The sequence below is a fragment of the Chinchilla lanigera genome, unplaced genomic scaffold (genome assembly GCF_000276665.1).
Source record: "Chinchilla lanigera isolate Chin_1 unplaced genomic scaffold, ChiLan1.0 scaffold00084, whole genome shotgun sequence".
NCBI lineage: Eukaryota > Metazoa > Chordata > Mammalia > Rodentia > Chinchillidae > Chinchilla > Chinchilla lanigera.
In genome coordinates this window covers 3167588-3184777 of record NW_004955485.1, presented here as the reverse complement: position 1 = coordinate 3184777, position 17190 = coordinate 3167588, and the positions used below count along the sequence as shown (strand labels likewise).

Here is a 17190-nt window from a genome sequence, read left to right as displayed (position 1 = left end):
TAGTAGCAGGATAAAGCAGTATTTTCTTTATTAATAAGGAAAGGTTAAGTGTGGTTAGGTCACCTATTCAAGGTCACATAGCTGGCTAATTACCCTACCCATTGCTATTTTGGTTATACCACTCTATCTGAGCCCCTTCATCACTGGTAAGACATAGAGTCCCTTCCGTGAGTTTAACTGTTTGATCAATGATTCAAGGAAGTACTACTTGAATGCGTCAGCATTTATGGCTGTATTAAAAAGAATCACTTCTCTGAGAAGCACTACCAAAGGCCATGTGACAACTGCAACTTAGCCCACCTTGTCTAAGCACTCTTCTAAATAAATTATTAAGTGGAGGCATTACAGGTTTATTTGTTGCATGTAAAATGCTGATAAACACATTTATTTTCAAGCTATCCTCTAAGAATACTAATAGAACATAATAAAAAATTATATATTGGTCACAAACAGGTGAAGGTATAAGGAGACTTCACTCAACAACAGGGAAAGAGAAAATTAGCTTGCTGCTTTCAGCAAGCCTGCAGTATTAGGTCTGTACTTCGAGCATGTCTCTGCAGAATCAGCATCTGAAAGGCAGCCGCACAGACAGATGATTCTGGAGCAGAGTGAGAAGCAGAAAGGCATGCCTGGTGTGCTATCCATGAGCAGCAGATGCTAGCAGGTAAGCTGGGATCAATGACTGTAATTACAAGAGTGAAATCATCTCTGAGAAGGAAGTAAGCCTCGTGTTATCAGTTGCTTTGGTGGAACGCCTCTATCTATTGGGGGTGAGGACGAGCTAGTCTCCAAGCATGAGGGCCAGCTCTCCTCCAAGGAGGTTTTGGTTTTGGGAAGAATCACAAGATGAACTTACTTGTAGCATTTGGATAACATCAACTTCTCTTGAAAACCTAGGAAAAAGAAATCCTTGAGTCTTCAAACTCTCAATAAAATTTTTTTCTGATTTTTTTTTTAGTGAGTAGAGAATGGAGAAAATGAGGTCAAAATGTTCCACAGTGATGGCTGTGTTTCTTCACTAACACAAAAACAAAATTAAATTGAATTAAATTTTTAAAAGAAGTGGGGATGGGAGGAGATGCCAGTGGCACAGAACTTTCCTAGCTTGTGTGAATTTATATAATTCAACCTCAAGTACCACAGAAAGGAAACAAGACAAAACAAAAACCAAAATGAATGGGAAACAGTTATTTAAATCAGTGAAGAGATATCAGAAAACATACAAAGAAAAACGTTGTTTTCCAACCAAAATCTAAAAAATATTATTATTAATTGAACAATTGTCATTAATATTCTCTGAATATGAGAAGAAATAGTTCTTCTTGGAACAAGACAGATCTGGATTCAAATACCCAGTAGTTACTCAAAAGCTGTGTAGCCTATAGAATGTACATTAAATTTTATTGGTTACAAAACAAAGAAACAAAAACTACCCTAAGCAAATAGGGAAGGACACTGAAGTATCTCATTAGCTCTAGCAAGTGGCTGAATAATCAGTTCTTCAAAAGCATCAGAACATGGGCATTTCCTAAGACCTCCTCAACTGAACTTGGGGACTTACCTGCGGAGCTCTGCCATTGGATATTTGATTTCTGTGAAAAGTTGCAGCAATGTTCACTTGGAGGAGCGGTTGGTACTCTGAACCAACTGAGCATGTTGAGATGAAGCTTGTTTAGCTGAGGCATATAAGGCACAGTTCCGTCTCCTAAAGGCTGAATGGGCTGCAAACTGATGGGGAGGTTCCCGCTCCTATGCACAGCTTGTATGTGTAAGCTTTTCCTCCACAGACAACCAGCTCCCACCCGACACTGCAGTCTTGTGAGTATCCACTGCCTCCTCCTCCTCTCGTTAGTGATTGCCAGTCCTGACAGTGATCAAAATATCAAGTCATCTCAAATCACCAAATTCTTTTCTTGTTTACCTCAGCAGAAATCTCCAGGCTAAAAAAAGATAATTTTGTTTCTATCAAAAAGGAAGAAGTGGCCAGGGTTTGTTTTGGGGAAATAGAGGAAAAGCAGGTAAAGTCATATTTTTAAAAAAGGAAGGAAGAAAGGAGGGAAGGAAAGGAGGAAGAAGGGAAGGAAGGAAGCAAGAAAGCAAGAAAGCAAGAAAGAAGAAAAAGAGAAAGAAAGAAAGAAAGAAAGAAAGAAAGAAAGAAAGAAAGAAGAGAAAGAAAGAAGAAAGAAAGAAAGAAAGAAAGAAAGAAAGAAAGAAAGAAAGAAAGAAAGAAAGAAATGAATAGGCAGTCAGGCAAGAAAGCCTGGCAATTAATTACGCACACTGGCATGTGCGAGAGTTTCCCACTATTTTTCAGTTCTCAAAAGTGAAATGAGAAATACTCATGACACTTTGGTTTATATGGTTTTAACCCTGTGTTGTTTCTGATTGTAATGGTGACTAGGTATCACTGACCCAGAGCATTTTCTTTATTCTGTAAAATATAAAGAAATATATTAACAGTCAGTCCCTTCTCTCCCATGAGTCAGAAACAGAAGACAGTGGGGGAGATAAAACGCTAGAAGCACACTGATGCTCTCCTCTGAAGCATAAAACATCTTTATTATCTCAACAGAGGGAGGGAAAGACAGATAATGTACATTTCCACACTTGTCACGAATTTTTTTTCCAAGTGGCAATCTCAGGTTGCAGGGGGGAAGCTAATGCTAATTTCACTACTCCTGTCATACGCCTTTGAAGAAATCTTTCTTTCTTTCGCTGCATGAACATTTATACCATTTCAATAGCAGATACCAGGGGAAATACAAGATAAAGCAAACAAGAGAGACACAGATAAGTCAGGAAAGAATGAACTGTTTTTTTAATAATATATAAGCAAGATTTTTATCCTTCTTCACTATGATGCCTGTAACTGAAAGCCTGTTATTTTCACATATTGGCAAAGTGAGAGACATTTTAAAAAGGTGAATTCTTTTCCTCTGTTTAATGCTGCTTTCATGAAGTCGTCTAAGCCAACAATGTAAGAGAAAGCTTTGCAATAGCAATTGCTTACAGCTAATGAGAATGAATTAGTCAGCTGGGTTGTAAATTAAGAAGACTGTGGGAAGCTGGAGATCCTGTGCCCTCTGCAGCGAGCAGATACTCACAGCCTGTGATACTGGGCCTTCTCGTTTTTAAAGGGAAACAGACTTTGGATTAGTAACTAAAGTGACTTGTGTTTTAATTGCAGACAAACGATTTAGAAAACCTTTGCTGATCACACGAAATTTACCTTTGATCTGTGTGAGACTGAAGGGCTGTCAGTTTGAGGTTTTTGTGAGCCAGGGATTTTTTGAGTACAGATAAAGGAATCCTGCTTCCTCTTTCTTTCCTTTTCTTGTTTTATTTTTTTCTTTCCAGAGTGTGGGGTCACAGACACTCTTCACGAGGAAGGTGGATGGCACCGCTCTGGAAAAGAATCAACAGAAGACAGAAACAAGCCGTGTCAAGTGTTCTCTGTCTTCTCAGGAGGAAGAGTCAGTGGCCTTTTGCCCTTCCTTCCCTTGAGTTATATGAAGACAACTTTCCCTGAATTCCATTTTTGAGATGTGCACTCTTACTCTCATCCATAACAGTTTCATCTGTTTTACTAGACAAGAAGATTTCCTGCCTGGGGTCAGTTACCCTTAAAGTGCTACGAGACATTATCCTGGGAAAAAAGTAAACATTCCAGTATGGCTTGTGCCTAGATGTCCCCCCCCCCGGCCAAAGCCTCATGCAGTAGGGGGACCTGTGTGGATCTAGAGTGCATGACACTGCAACTGACTCATGGTGCAAGCCTTGGACTGAGGGTGCTAGGATTAAAGGTGCGGGTGCTACCTGACCTGAGCACCCCGGATAAGACGTAAGGGATAGAAAGAGCTTGGCCATACCTTGTTGTTTCCCCACCTTTTTGGTGTCCTGAAACCTTTGTCTTCTGCAAGGCCTTTGTGCCACGCCACTCTGCCTTGGAGCCAGCCGATTATGGACTGAAACCTCTACACACTGTGAGCTAAATAAACCTTTCCCCCTTTATCTATGGGTGTCAGGTATTTTTTTTGCAGGAATGAGAGGTGCAACTCTTGGTTTGTATGGGTGGAAACAGTTTTGACCGCACTAGCTCTAAGAGTACTAAGAGTACATCACAGGACAGCCATAGAAAGGGGATGTCCGAGGAGCTAATCTAGCTTTTAAATGCATTTACTCTATAATTCAGTAATTTTACAGGGCATATACCTTGCAGAAGAGTTGTACGTTTCCTGAGAAAGTGCAAATAAGGTGACTATTGCAGCTTATAAAAGATAAAATGTAAGTCAATGGCCTTCCTTCAGTATTTCCTTTCCCAGCACTCAACTTTCTATCTTTGTTATTACTTTATATGGCACACAGTCCTGTTGGCTTTTTTGGTCTGGAAGCTAAGTCTTCCCAACAGGAAACCAGTTACATCCCCAGGATCTCAGTGAAATTGAGTTCCCATACATCCCTCCCTGCACTGTGTTTGTTTGGGCAGACAGAAGCTTTGCTTGATTTGTTTTGATAGGTATCGTCTTCTCTTCAAAGGCTTTGGTACTCTAATGGGGTGGAAAACTGACACCTTCCCCCCAAACATTCTTCTAACTCATTGTACACCATATGATTAAGTAGTTCTTACTCTCTTCGTTGTTGGTTTATTTTTTCTTAAAAAATAGCAACATACCATAGAAAACTAGAGATACATGAAAACTTTTAAGTTAATGCAGCTTTTTAACACTTTTAATCAAGTATGAGTTCAGTTACTTGCATACAAAGCCCTCTGCACCAAAATTTAACCCACACTTTTTCCTGGTTTTTTTCCATCATTCCTTGCTTTCAACAGCAGACTATTTTCCCAAAAACCTCTCACATTTTGCAGAACCCCCTCTTCAAGCTGCACATAAAGTGTCCAAGCTCTGAGTGTCCTGACTGAGCACTGGCATGAGTCACTTATCTCAGAGTCCCCGGTCTCCAGGCCCAGCCTGTTACCCTCTTCTCCAGAAAGAACCTTCGTGTCTATGTGTCAAGGAAGTTGGGCCAGGGTAGAAGAACGAGGGCATCAAGGTCCTTTCCTTTGAGACCTTTGCTTCATGTGAGAGGATATGTCAAAGATTATCTGCAAATGGCAACTACAGATTCTCGTCAGTAGGAATCACTTCAGAGGCCTGCGATCTGTTCCAGTTGCTTCTCCCTCTGTGTTTGTGGGAAAACACAAACTATGGTAATGGTCACCTTCATACCATTTAAAAAATTTAGTGAACCCCAGCTGTTTTCTAAATATTTTTCATACATTATTAAACTTTGCCATACACAGGTCAGGTATAAGTAGCACTTAAAAACACAAAATAAAAGTAACACTGATTTAAAAATTTCCCTCACACCATGAGAAAACGCACGACAATAACAACAACAACAACAAAGGTGATTTTGCATTTATTTGACAACTCAACTATGCCACAACAGCCAATAGTTCTGCATTTCATTTGCCTGTTGTGAGTACATCTTTCATGCTCATGGTTGCATTATGGGTGCTGTGTCTTCAGGTATAGCATCTCTGTTCTAGATAGTAAGTTCATGAGAAAAAGACAGAAAATTATGCCAGCCAAGTCTATTTATCTGAAACACTATTGAAAACCCTGACTAAAATATTCAACTTAAAGCCCTATTGAAAACCAGGTTAAATAACCCTCAGTCATTGCAGGCTGATCAGGCCCGCAGTCTCTCAAGCGAGTGGATGGCAAAGGCTTAAATAAATGAGACAATGGCAATGATTTTTAGGGCTCCAGGAGGGACTAACTCTCTTACAGTTTCAATTTTCTCTGAGTTTAGACCAAGACTTCCCTGGGCAGCCCATATTTATGTGGTTTATAAACAAAGGAGAAGGATACTCAAGAAAACACGGGAATCTGGGCAGGACTTTTTCAAGTAATACATTATGTTAATTTAGGAGAACTATGTTATCTCCAGGAAGGCCTTCACAGCAGGAGTGTGATGCCTGCAACTGCAGTCTCCTTGTAGTTAATTGGGGTTGGAGCCAGACATCTTCAGCTGTGGTCTTCAGACAGCTCACAAGTAAACATGGAAAGCCAATTGGTTAATATTAAATCCTGCTCAGAGTCACTTTGTAGTGGTCTCCAACAAAACCCATTGCCCAAAATGGTTTATACATCACCTATACCTGCAAGGAAGCCTTGAAAATTTAATATTCTAAATTTCTTCTTCTATATCAGAGCAAAGTAAGATAGAGACATAGATTGTGATGATCCTTTATGTCTGTATTATTTAGGATTCTCCAGGGAAACAGAACAAATGTAAGAAGCAAATAAAGAGCTGGTTATGGAGACTGATAAAAATCAAATTCTACAGCGAGCAGATTGAAGGTAAAGGCGAGTTAATAGTATTCTTCCAGCCTGAAGGGATGCAGGAAAACCTGGGAAAACCAATGTTTCAGTTGGTGTTTGAAAGCTGGAGAGTAAAGACACAACCTGTGGAGTAGGAGACCTCATCTGACAAAGGACTGAAACCTAAATTATATTAGGAACTCAAAAAGCTTTACAGCTCCCTCAAGTAATCAAGTTTTAAAAAATTGGCAATTGATCTAAACAGACATTTCCCAAAATAGACATACAAATGGCCAACAAATATTTGAAAACTGTGTTAGTCATTAAGGAAAACCAAAATTTCAGTGAGGCATCATTTCACAACCATCAGAATGGTTACTATAAATAAAAGACAATAACAAATGCTGGTGAAGATGAGGAGAAAAGTGAGCTCTTAAAGATCATTAGTAGGAATGTAAATTAGTATAGCAATTTGGGACAGTAGCATGGAAGTTGTTCAGAAAATTAACAATAGATCTGCCATGTGATTTAGCTATCCCATTTCTGGATATATCCAAGGAATATGAAATCACCACATGATATAGATAACTACATGCCTACATTTAACAGGACACTCTGTACAGTAGCTAAGACGGGGAAAAACCTATGTGCCCATCAATAGGCGAATGATAAAAAAAAATACATGGTATACGTACATAATGGAGTTATTCAGCAATAAGGAAAAATGAAGCCCTGTGATTTGCAAAAGAATGGATAGAACCAGAGGATATTATCTTATAAAATATGCCACACACAGCAAGAGTCATAACGTATGTTCACTCGCACATGCAGGATTTAGAAAAAGTTTACCTGAAAAGGGGAATAGTGGTTAATAGGGACAGGAAGAGATGGAAGGCTGGGTTTGATCAAGTCATGATTTATACAGGTACTGAAATATCACACTGAATCCAATTCACATGCATAATTAATACATATGCAGCCTTCAACTGATTGCATGAGGACCACCGACACTAGGAAAGACAATGTGCTTTATGTAGTCTATAGATTCCATTACTGATCTCATCCAGAAATATTCTCTTCATCTAGACACATCTAATATAATATCTGATCAAATCTCTGGGCATCCCATGATCTAGTGAGATTGGCACCTAAAATTGGCCAGCCAATCACCCCTTACAGAAGTGTAGGAAACATCACTTTCTTCAGCTCCTTCCACTGGCAGAATTCTCACATAGACGGACTGGAGATAAATCCCACTTGGGCCATGAATTGTCCTCTTGCCGCAGATGGGAGCTGCCACGGTGCCGGAAGGCAAGGATGGGGTCCTGGAAGTGGAGAAAATCCCTCCTCCCCTCTGAGTATGGCTATTGTGACTGCCTCATGACAAGGCTGTCAGGAAGAATGGACTCTTCTGAAGCAGAGTTGTCATGAAGACTGAGTTTGGTTTCTCAAAGTCACACATGTAACAGAGAATTTGACATGAAACTGTGTCTAGGGAAACATGGTCTCACCTTCCAGAGCCTCTATTTTGGGGAGTCCTGCCTCAGAGGGGCTTGGGATGCTCTTAACAAATCACCTCAGGTATTGAGCAGCTCTTCTTTTTCCCAGCAGCTTGGGATCATTCACTTTTTATGTCAATAATTTTTGATAAAGCTAGCTAGGGCTCATACAGGCTCTGCAAGCTGCTGTGGGCCTCCCTTGAGGCTGTTTCAGTGGACACAGCATGGCTGAACACCTCTTTGAGTCACGAGCCAAAGACGTGTTACCTTCCAAGAAAGCTGGTGAGGGCCGCCGGTCAATGACCGTAGTACTGGACCCCAAGCGCAGCAATGCCATCAGCATTGGCCTAACCACTTTGCCACCTGTGCATGTCATTAAGGCTGCCCTGCTCAACTTTGATGAATTTGCTGTCAGCAAGGAAGGCATTGAGAAGCTACTGACCATGATGCTCAAGGAGGAAGAGAAGCAGAAGATCCAGGAAGCCCAGCTAGCCAACCCTGATGTGCCCCTGGGCCCAGCTGAGAATTTCCTGATGACTCTTGCTTCCACTGGGGACCTGGCTGCCTGCCTACAACTGTGGGCCTTCAAGCTGTACTATGACAGCATGGAGCGGGAAATTGCAGAGTCACTGTTTGACCTAAAAGTGGGCATGCAACAGCTGGTACAGAACACCACCTTCCACTGCATCCTGGCTACCCTGCTGGCCGTGGGCAACTTCCTCAATAGGTCCCAGAGCAGTGGCTTTGAATTGAGCTACCTGGAGAAGGTGTCAGAGGTGAAGGACACAGTGCACCAGCAGTCACTGCTGTACCATCTCTGCTCTCTGGTACTCCAGACTCGGCCTGATTCCTCTCACCTCCACTCAGAGATCCCTGGACTGACCCGTTGTGCCAAGGTGGACTTTGAGCAGCTGACTGAAAACCTGGGGCAGCTGGAGTGCTGGGGCCAGACAGCTGAGAAAAGCTTGCAGAGCTAGGCCAAGCATGAGCTGGCCCCAGCCCTGCGTGCCCGCCTCACCCACTTCCTGGCCCAGTGCCCACCGTGTTGCCATGCTGAAGGTAGTGCACCGCCGTGTCTGCAACAGGTTCCACGCCTTCCTGCTCTACCTGGGCTACATTGCAGAGGCAGCTCGTGAAGTACGCATCATGCAATTCTGCCACATTCTGCGGGAGTTTGCACTCGAGTATCGGACTTGCTGGGAACGGGTACTGAAGCAGCAGAAGAAGCGAGCCACTTACCGTGAATGTAACAAGACCCAGGGGTGCATGATCACTGAGACAGAGAAGTTCTCAGGTGTGACTGGAGAAGTCTCCAACAACCCATCTGTCGCAGTGGCCGTGGGGAGTGGGCCAGGCCAGGGTGATGCCAACAGTCATGCCAGTATGAACAGTCTGCAGACCAGCAGGCTGGAGGACACTACTCAAGGCCACCGCAGCAGAGGCATGGTCCAGAGCAGCTCCCCAACTGTGCCTACAGCAGTGGGGCCCTCTACTGCACTGCCTGATGAACCCCCAGGCTCGAGTCTACCCAGTGATACATCAGATGAGATCATGGAGCTATTAGTGCAATCAGTAACTAAGAACAGTCCTCGAGCCTTAGCTGCTCGGGAAAGGAAGCGTTCCCGTGGCAACCGAAAGTCTTTGAGAGGGAAGTTGAACAGTGGGCTTGGAGACGACCTGGTGCAGGCACTAGGACTGAGCAAGACTCCTGGACTGGAGGTGTGAGGGTGCTGCCTCCACTGATCCTGTAGTATACGAGACTGTAGAGCAAAGAGGGCCCAGCACAGAATTCTGGTACGAGAACCTCGTGCTCAGGAACCAGTGCTTTTAACAGTATTAGGGGTGTGTGTGTGTGTGTGTGTGTGTGTGTGTGTGTGTGTACATGCATGTATATGAGCTCCCTACTCAAGGAGCAAAATAAAGTTTTCTTAGCTAAAAAAATTTTTAAAATCCTTACCGATTCTAACAGCACCCAGCAGCTCCTATTAGCTCCCAAGAGCTTCTCTCAGTTCCCAAGAGCCTTCTCCAATTCACTTTCCTTCTTTCCACAGTCCCTCTTCTACTTGATGAGCTGGAATTTCAGACACAAATGCCAACATCTGTAGAGTCTTGTTCATTACATTCCAACAGCCCTCTGGAAAGGAGGAGAGATAGAAGCTGCCATTTTCATAAAGGAGGGATATAAAAGCAGAAAAGCCTTGGAAGAATTCTACTAATATACAAAAGTGATCACAGCCGCATACTGACGTGCGCACATCTTCACAGACACACGGACATGTACCCTCACACATATCTCCCTTTACTGATTCCAAAGTGACTCTCTTACAGTACTTCAGATCATACTGTTCAGCCACAGTATTCATTTCCCAGGTTAGTAAGGCCTTTGGACTGGTCATTGTTTACCGAGTAAACTTTATGGAGAGTTATTCCCTTTTGTGATTGCTTCAAATTTATTTATTTGTTGATTGTATGAAGTTCCCTATTTGCTTGTCTTTAAAACAGTGCATAATAACAAAACTGACAACTTTATTTTAGCAATGGAAAACATTAGCTTTTCAGAATAGGTAGAGATTTTGATGAAAATCACCCAGTATATATCTGTGGAACTTTTAAAAACATTTGTACAGTTCCTATAGCAGATTTTCTACCAGTAGCTTGAACTCGCATAGGTATACACACACACACTCACATACACACACACACACACACACACGCACATGTACCTTGTACTTCCCTGGTACTTCGTAATCTTGTGTTAAATGACAGTACATGAAGGACTGGGCTGAAACATTTATGGATATAATTTTGGAATGCCAGGAAAATTCTTGCTTCATTGCTAAATAAACATCTTTGATATTTTGTTACTCAAAACACCTTTAAATAAAACAGTATTTTTCATTCTATTAAAGGAAACAAGAACTTAAATGCCATGCAAATACACTATAAAAGTTTGTATGCATGTATCAACCACAGGACTTTCTATTTGCAGAGGTGATTTCATAATCCTAGTTTCAAGCTTGCTGAAAGGATAAACAATTTAATCATGTTACTGAAGTAAATGAACAATAAATATGTACTATATATATATATATTCAATACATAAAACAGAAACCATGTCTATGTGCCTTTGTATATAATATCTGCATGTAGGGTAAAACGTTTTCTTTAGCTATAGAAAAATACTTTTCAGTATAACATTTCTCCTCTTTTCTGCTCTGCAGTGCGAATACACTAGGAAAACTTGAGAGTCCTGTTGTTACTTGCTGCAGTCCACTGGCACGGAGGGGAGATAGAGTGTGGAGTATGTTTCTTCCTTGGCAGTTTCTCCCCACTTGATGGGAAAGAAGTGAACATTTCCTGTTCATAGGACAGCCTACAGCTCGTGGGTGCAGATGTCCTGACTCTGGTGCCTCTAAAATTATCTTCAGAAAGAAGCCTGTGACCAGCTTGACCGGGAGGCAGAGACCTGGACTAGCATGGTGTGTCTTGGAGGGGTGACCCCCCAAATGCAGGAGTGGACAGAAGTCAAGAAAGTACATGACAATAAATGCACGTGACACTAACTGACATTTGGGCTAGAGTTGGGTAACATTCTGGTTCTTTGCAGACACAGATTTAAATGAAAAAGAAAGAATGAAAGAAAAACGTGCAGTAAGTTTACAATGGGACAGGAGGAAGAGTTGAGCTGGGCTTGGAAGCATGAGCTAGAGGCACAGGAGGCCAGGTAAGCCCCTCCTACACTCTGTGCCCTGGACCTTTAATCCTCACAGCGATGCTACGCAGTTTGTCTTAGCCAGGAAGAAAAGCTCTTTAGAAAACGTAATTATGGTTTTAAGTCATATTTATTTAGTTGCTTTTTCCTTTGACCTAAATATGTCTACAGGGTAGAAAGCACACTGTCAGTCCATGAATAACTAAAGTAACCAATGTCGTGCATATTTGTGTGTGTGTTCAGTATTTTTGGGAGGTGGGTACACTTAGCTTTTGGATGCAACAAAGACCTCTAGAAGTCGATGGCTGAGTGACAGTGGTTATCATCCATGATTCTGGGGACCGACTTGTTCCCGTGAGAGCATTCCTACGTCTCAAGCAAACAGGTGTGCTGCAGCGGCCTTGGCCCGTCTGGATGCCTAAGGGAGGCTGGGGGCTCCTCTCCGACAGTCTTTGTTCCCCGCCAGGGTTGCTCATTCTCTGCAAGTTTGTCCTGGCTTCCTCGTTCTCTGTTCGCCTGACAGTGACCAGGAGTGTGAGGGTGGAATCTGTGAGCCCTCTGGGTCTCCTAACATCACTTCAGCTGAATTCTGTTGGTCAGTACAACTCAGAAGCCAGTGTAGCGTCTTTGTTTTAGTTGTGCGGTAGTGAAGATTGAACCAAAGGCCTTCTGCATGCTAGGCAGGCTCTACATTGAGCAACATTGCCCAGTCTCCCTCTTTCGTGCTTTCTTCATTATTTTTTTTCTTTTTCTTTTTGAGATATGGTCATTCTAAGTCACCTTAGGCTTCCCTCAAACTTGTGATCTTCCTGTCTCTGCCACCAGAATAGCTGGCGTGACAGGCATGTAAGACAAAGCCCAGCCGGCAGCAGTCTCAAAGCTAAGTAAACAGATTCTATCCCTTAGTGACAGAATGGCCCATGTCACACTGAAGCCTGGAAAGCAGGATGGGGTAGGAAGTCATGTGACCATATGATGTGATTTTTCATAATTCCCAAAGGTAACTCCCTTACAATTCTGGTTTCAGACAACATATGCTACTGAAAATCTTCCTGACTGATGCTCATTATAGCTCAGCTCTGTCCTGGATCCTTAAACCTAAACATTTCTGAGATAAACGCCACTTTCTGTTCACCAGCAACACTGATACTTAATGACCAACAGAGTGCCATCCAGTGGTCAGTCGTTCAACAAATTACGTTTCCCAAGACTCCAGTTTTAATTTAACAACGAATCCGTTTATTCATCTTAATTTTCATGCTCAGCACATCAGTTAGCCTCGGGGTTAAGTGTGCAGACAAACACAATTTGTCACTTTGTCAAGTTCGATAAACACTCTGCCACAGCACTTAGAGTCTCTGATGCAGATTCGTGCATTTACATGTCTAAAAATTAGCAAGCTTCTCTTGTAGCCAAGCTGGATTTTTTTATTTTTTATTTTTCTGAAGATTTGTGAGTGGATAAAACAGAAATTAACATTCTTGTTGGAGTCACAGTTCAGTTACAATGTGAACAAATGATGAATCAATAAACTAGTATGGGAAAATAAGGTGAACCATCCTCGAGGCTGTCTAGAGAGTTAGACAAGGCAGCACTCCTGGAAAGCTCACTGCAGGAAGTAGCGCACTAAATTTTATAGCCGTCCTGTGATTCAGTACTAAGACTATGCTTTTGGGGTCTTTTTGGTTTGTCTGTTTCTTTAATTTTTACAGTTTAGGAAGCCTAAGCTAACTCATAGACCTTCAATTATGTTTCCGAAGAGCACACATACCTAGTAAAAGTTGATTCTAGTATTCAAAACAAAAAGGATGTGACCACAAACATTTTCTTTCACACAAATTACACAAATTGTATCAATACTTAGGTGTCTGTTATTTACCTATTGCTACATAACAAATAATTGCAATGGTGATGCTTTAAAACAATACAGATTTACTGTTTCAGAGATTCCATGAATACAGCGCTCAGGCAGCGCGGACCTGGACCTAGGACCCCTGGTTCAGGGTCTCTCCTGATTACAATCAGCAAGTTGCCCAGGCTTGTGCTCATCCCGAGGGCAAGTGGGAAAGAATTTAACCTCAAGGTCACTCAAGCATTAGCAGATGAGAGTTAAGTTTCTGGCTGCGGCTGGAGACTGCACTTAGCTCCCAGGGCAGCCAGTGCTCCTGAGAGAACAACAGCGAGTCAGTTAGCAAGAGGAGTCCTAGGAAAGGTGACATCACCACAGAAGGGAGAAGTGGGGCTGGGGAGATAGCTCAGTGGCCCACCACCTGCCTGGCAAGTGCAAGATCCTGAGATCGATTCCTGGTACCAAGAAAAAAGAAAAAAAGAAAAAGAAGTAAGCAGTGATCAGAGCTGCTTTGCTCCTTCTAGAAGCAAGAAAAGGTCCTGCCTCCCTTTAAGGAAAAAGAATTATGTACGGTATAAATTCCTGAATATGGAGTTCATAGGGAAAATCTAAACCCTATCTAGAATGTTAGATAGACTTTAGCATTGATTAGGAATTTACTCATAGGCTCCTTTTGTTTTGATCTTTTTGTGATAGGGGCTCACTCTACAGTTCAGGCTGGCCTTGAACTCACTTTGTAGCCGAGGTTGGCCTTGAACTCTCAGTGATGCTCCTGCTTCAGCCTCCCAAGTGCTAGGATTACATGTGTGTGACAGCATGTCCAGCTACTCAGGCAGGGGCTTCTAATCTCGTGAATTTTCAAGTGGCACAGGGAACACACACACACACACACACACACACACACACACAAACACATAAACACACACACACTGCAGAATCTCCCTTGTTCAAATATAGGCAGGTATTATAGTTGATACATTGTGTCATTTTGGGGAAGTCTAGAGGCTTGGCTAAGTTACTCAGCAGTTCTGCATCCTGGGGTGAAAAGGACATGCCTTTAACCTTCTGGGATGTTGTTTCATTGGGTCAGTTTGAGATGTTTACAAGGTTAACTGTGTGAGTCAGCCGGGAGCCAGGGTGCCTACTTTGTACCATCCTGAGCCTGTGTAAGAGGAAGGCATGGAGATTATGTGAGAGCTACACGCCCTCTGGGTCGGGCAAGCCTGCTTACAAAATAAAGGAGGGAAAGAGGCTGCTTGCTGCTACTCCTCCCTTTTGCTCTTGTTGCTTTGCTGTTCCACCACCATGAACTGTTGCCCTCTGCCATGTGCCACTCTGCCTTGGAGCCAGCTGATTCTGGACTGAAGCCTCTAGAAACTGTGAGCTAAATAAACCTTTCCTTCCTTCATTTTGGGTGTCAGGTATTTTATCTCAGCAACGAGAGGAAAGTAACCAAGACAGCACGCTCCTCCTAAGTATCACAAAACCTCTTGTGAGCATGTCTCAGTCTTGGCAAAAAACCGTAACTTTTGTTTTGTTTTGCTTTGTGACACTTGGTTGTTTGCAGTGAGCTACATCCCCAGCCCTATTTTGTATTTTGAGACAGGATCACACTGTCTCTAAACTGTAAGTTTGGGCTCAAATGTGTAATCCCAGCTGGGATTACAGGCTTGTGCCTCCAGGCCCAGCTCTAATGTATACATTTTAATTCAAAAGGACACATCTGGTATTCCCAGTATCTTTTATTCAGAAGGAAGTGGGTGAGTCAGGGTTCAGGATATGTGGGACAAAAGAAGGCTTCTTAAGGGAAAAATTCAGCTTTTGAGGAGAAACATCTGTTTCTTCCTAGATTGACAATCAAAAGGGTATAACTTTGATCAAGGACCTTTGTGGACCATGACACTGTTCATAATATGTGCACACAGACTTCCTGGCAGAATTCCAGCGGGAAGGCCCATCAAAGGGATGGTGCGCATTGAGGGAGGAGAAGGTAGGTAAATCCTCGTGGCTTGCGCATGGTGCAGGACTCAGGGCTCGATGCAAAAGGCATGTTCTACAGAATGAAGAGCCAAAGTGAAGCCACTCACTGCGCATCTCCGGTTTCAGCTCCTCACTGAGGATCCCCCTGGAATGCGATCAGGCCAAAATAATAAGGCTGTCCAAGAATAACAAAACATATGAAAGAACAGACTGAAGAAGATCGCCCCACCACACACTTAACAAGTGGTCTCTGGATGGAAGAAAGATAAACTTTACAGCCTCAGAGCACCTGGGAACAGAGACTTTGGAGTCAAACAGACCTGAGTTTAAAGCTGGCTTAGCCAGCACTAGCTGTCTGATCGTAGACAAACTTAATGTCCCGGAGCTTCCTCAGCGTAATAGCAGAATTAAAAGTGAAATTAACGCTTCATTAGGGTGGGGTTTTCTGGTAACTGCTGTCAATTATCACCTCATTCAGTACTCACTAATACACGAGAAATTTTTAAATATAAAGAGATAAGGGTAACAACAACTTGTATATAAAACAAACGTAAGATGCTAGTATTAAAAGCATATATCTAAGCATTAACTTTAAAAAGTTCAATATTTAACTATTAACATTAAAATCTTAAAAGTAAGAAATGAAGGAGTCTAACAGGAAAACATTTTGTTGAAACTGGTGAATTGGTCATTATTTTTCACTCCGTGCCCACCCTCTCTTCCCTCGCTGACTTTCTGTACTGTGACTTCGTTTTCCCATTCCATAGACCCATTTGCTCCAGATTTGAGAAAGGGAGGTAAAGGCAGCAGCTCCAGTCAGGTATCTATGCTTGCCCCAGGGGGGAAAGGCTAGGGAGGAGCACTGGTCAACTTGCTTATTTCACATAACCGTTCTTTTTTAAAATTTTTTTTTATTTCAAAGAAAATAGTACAAAAAATGAACAATAGCAAAAATGCGAACAGAACAAAGCAGCGACATTAAAAGTGATACGGGGTCTCAAACCAAATGATACGGATTAACAGTGGTTGTTAGATTACATATTGTTATATTCAGCAAAGTTGCTCAGATTACCAGATATAAGAATAGGAGATTGGTCAAATCATTAAAGGGAATAAGAAAATAATAATTTGAAAGAACATTAGAGATAATACACAATTTCACTAGACAGGATTGTAGGAATTCACCAATGGTTGTTATATTGCATATTGTTGTTGTTGCATAAATTACTCAGATTACCAGACACAAACATGCAAAATTGGTGAGAATATAAATAAAAAAATAAAATTTAGTAATTAACTGTTCTTCTCAAGAAACTATCAGACACCAGCAGTACAGTTATCCCACCAACCCATACCATTCTTGACCAATAACCACTGCAAAGGGTTTGAGGTTCTCTGGTTTGTCCTGGATCACTTAAACTCTGTGATCCAAAAGGTTGAGTCAATTTTTTTGTTTTGTTTACCATCATAGAACAGAGAGCTATACTTATTTAAATAATTTACAGAAAAGAAAGCTGAAGTGTAGAGCATTGAATGACTTATCAAAGATCATCTGTATATAAGTGAAAGAGTAAGATATGATTTAAGGCCTGTTTCTATTTACAGTCCTTTGGATGGGTTGTTATTAACATACATCAGACTGAATTTAATAATAATAATAATAATAGCCAGGTGTGGTGGTGCATGCCTGTAATCCCAGCACTCGGGAGGCTGAGGCAGTTGGATCGTTGCAAGTTTGAGACCAGCCTGGGCTAAAAAGTGAGTTCAAGGCTAGCCTCAACTGCATAGTGAGACCCTGTCTCAAAAAGACAAAAAAAAAAT

The 17190-nt window shown here is 42.0% G+C and overlaps 1 pseudogene; it reads left to right on the top strand.

Moving 5' to 3' along the window:
• The first annotated feature begins 3746 nt into the window (after positions 1-3746).
• On the top strand, positions 3747-9618 carry LOC102012863 (annotated as a pseudogene).
• The last annotated feature ends 7572 nt before the right edge of the window (positions 9619-17190 follow it).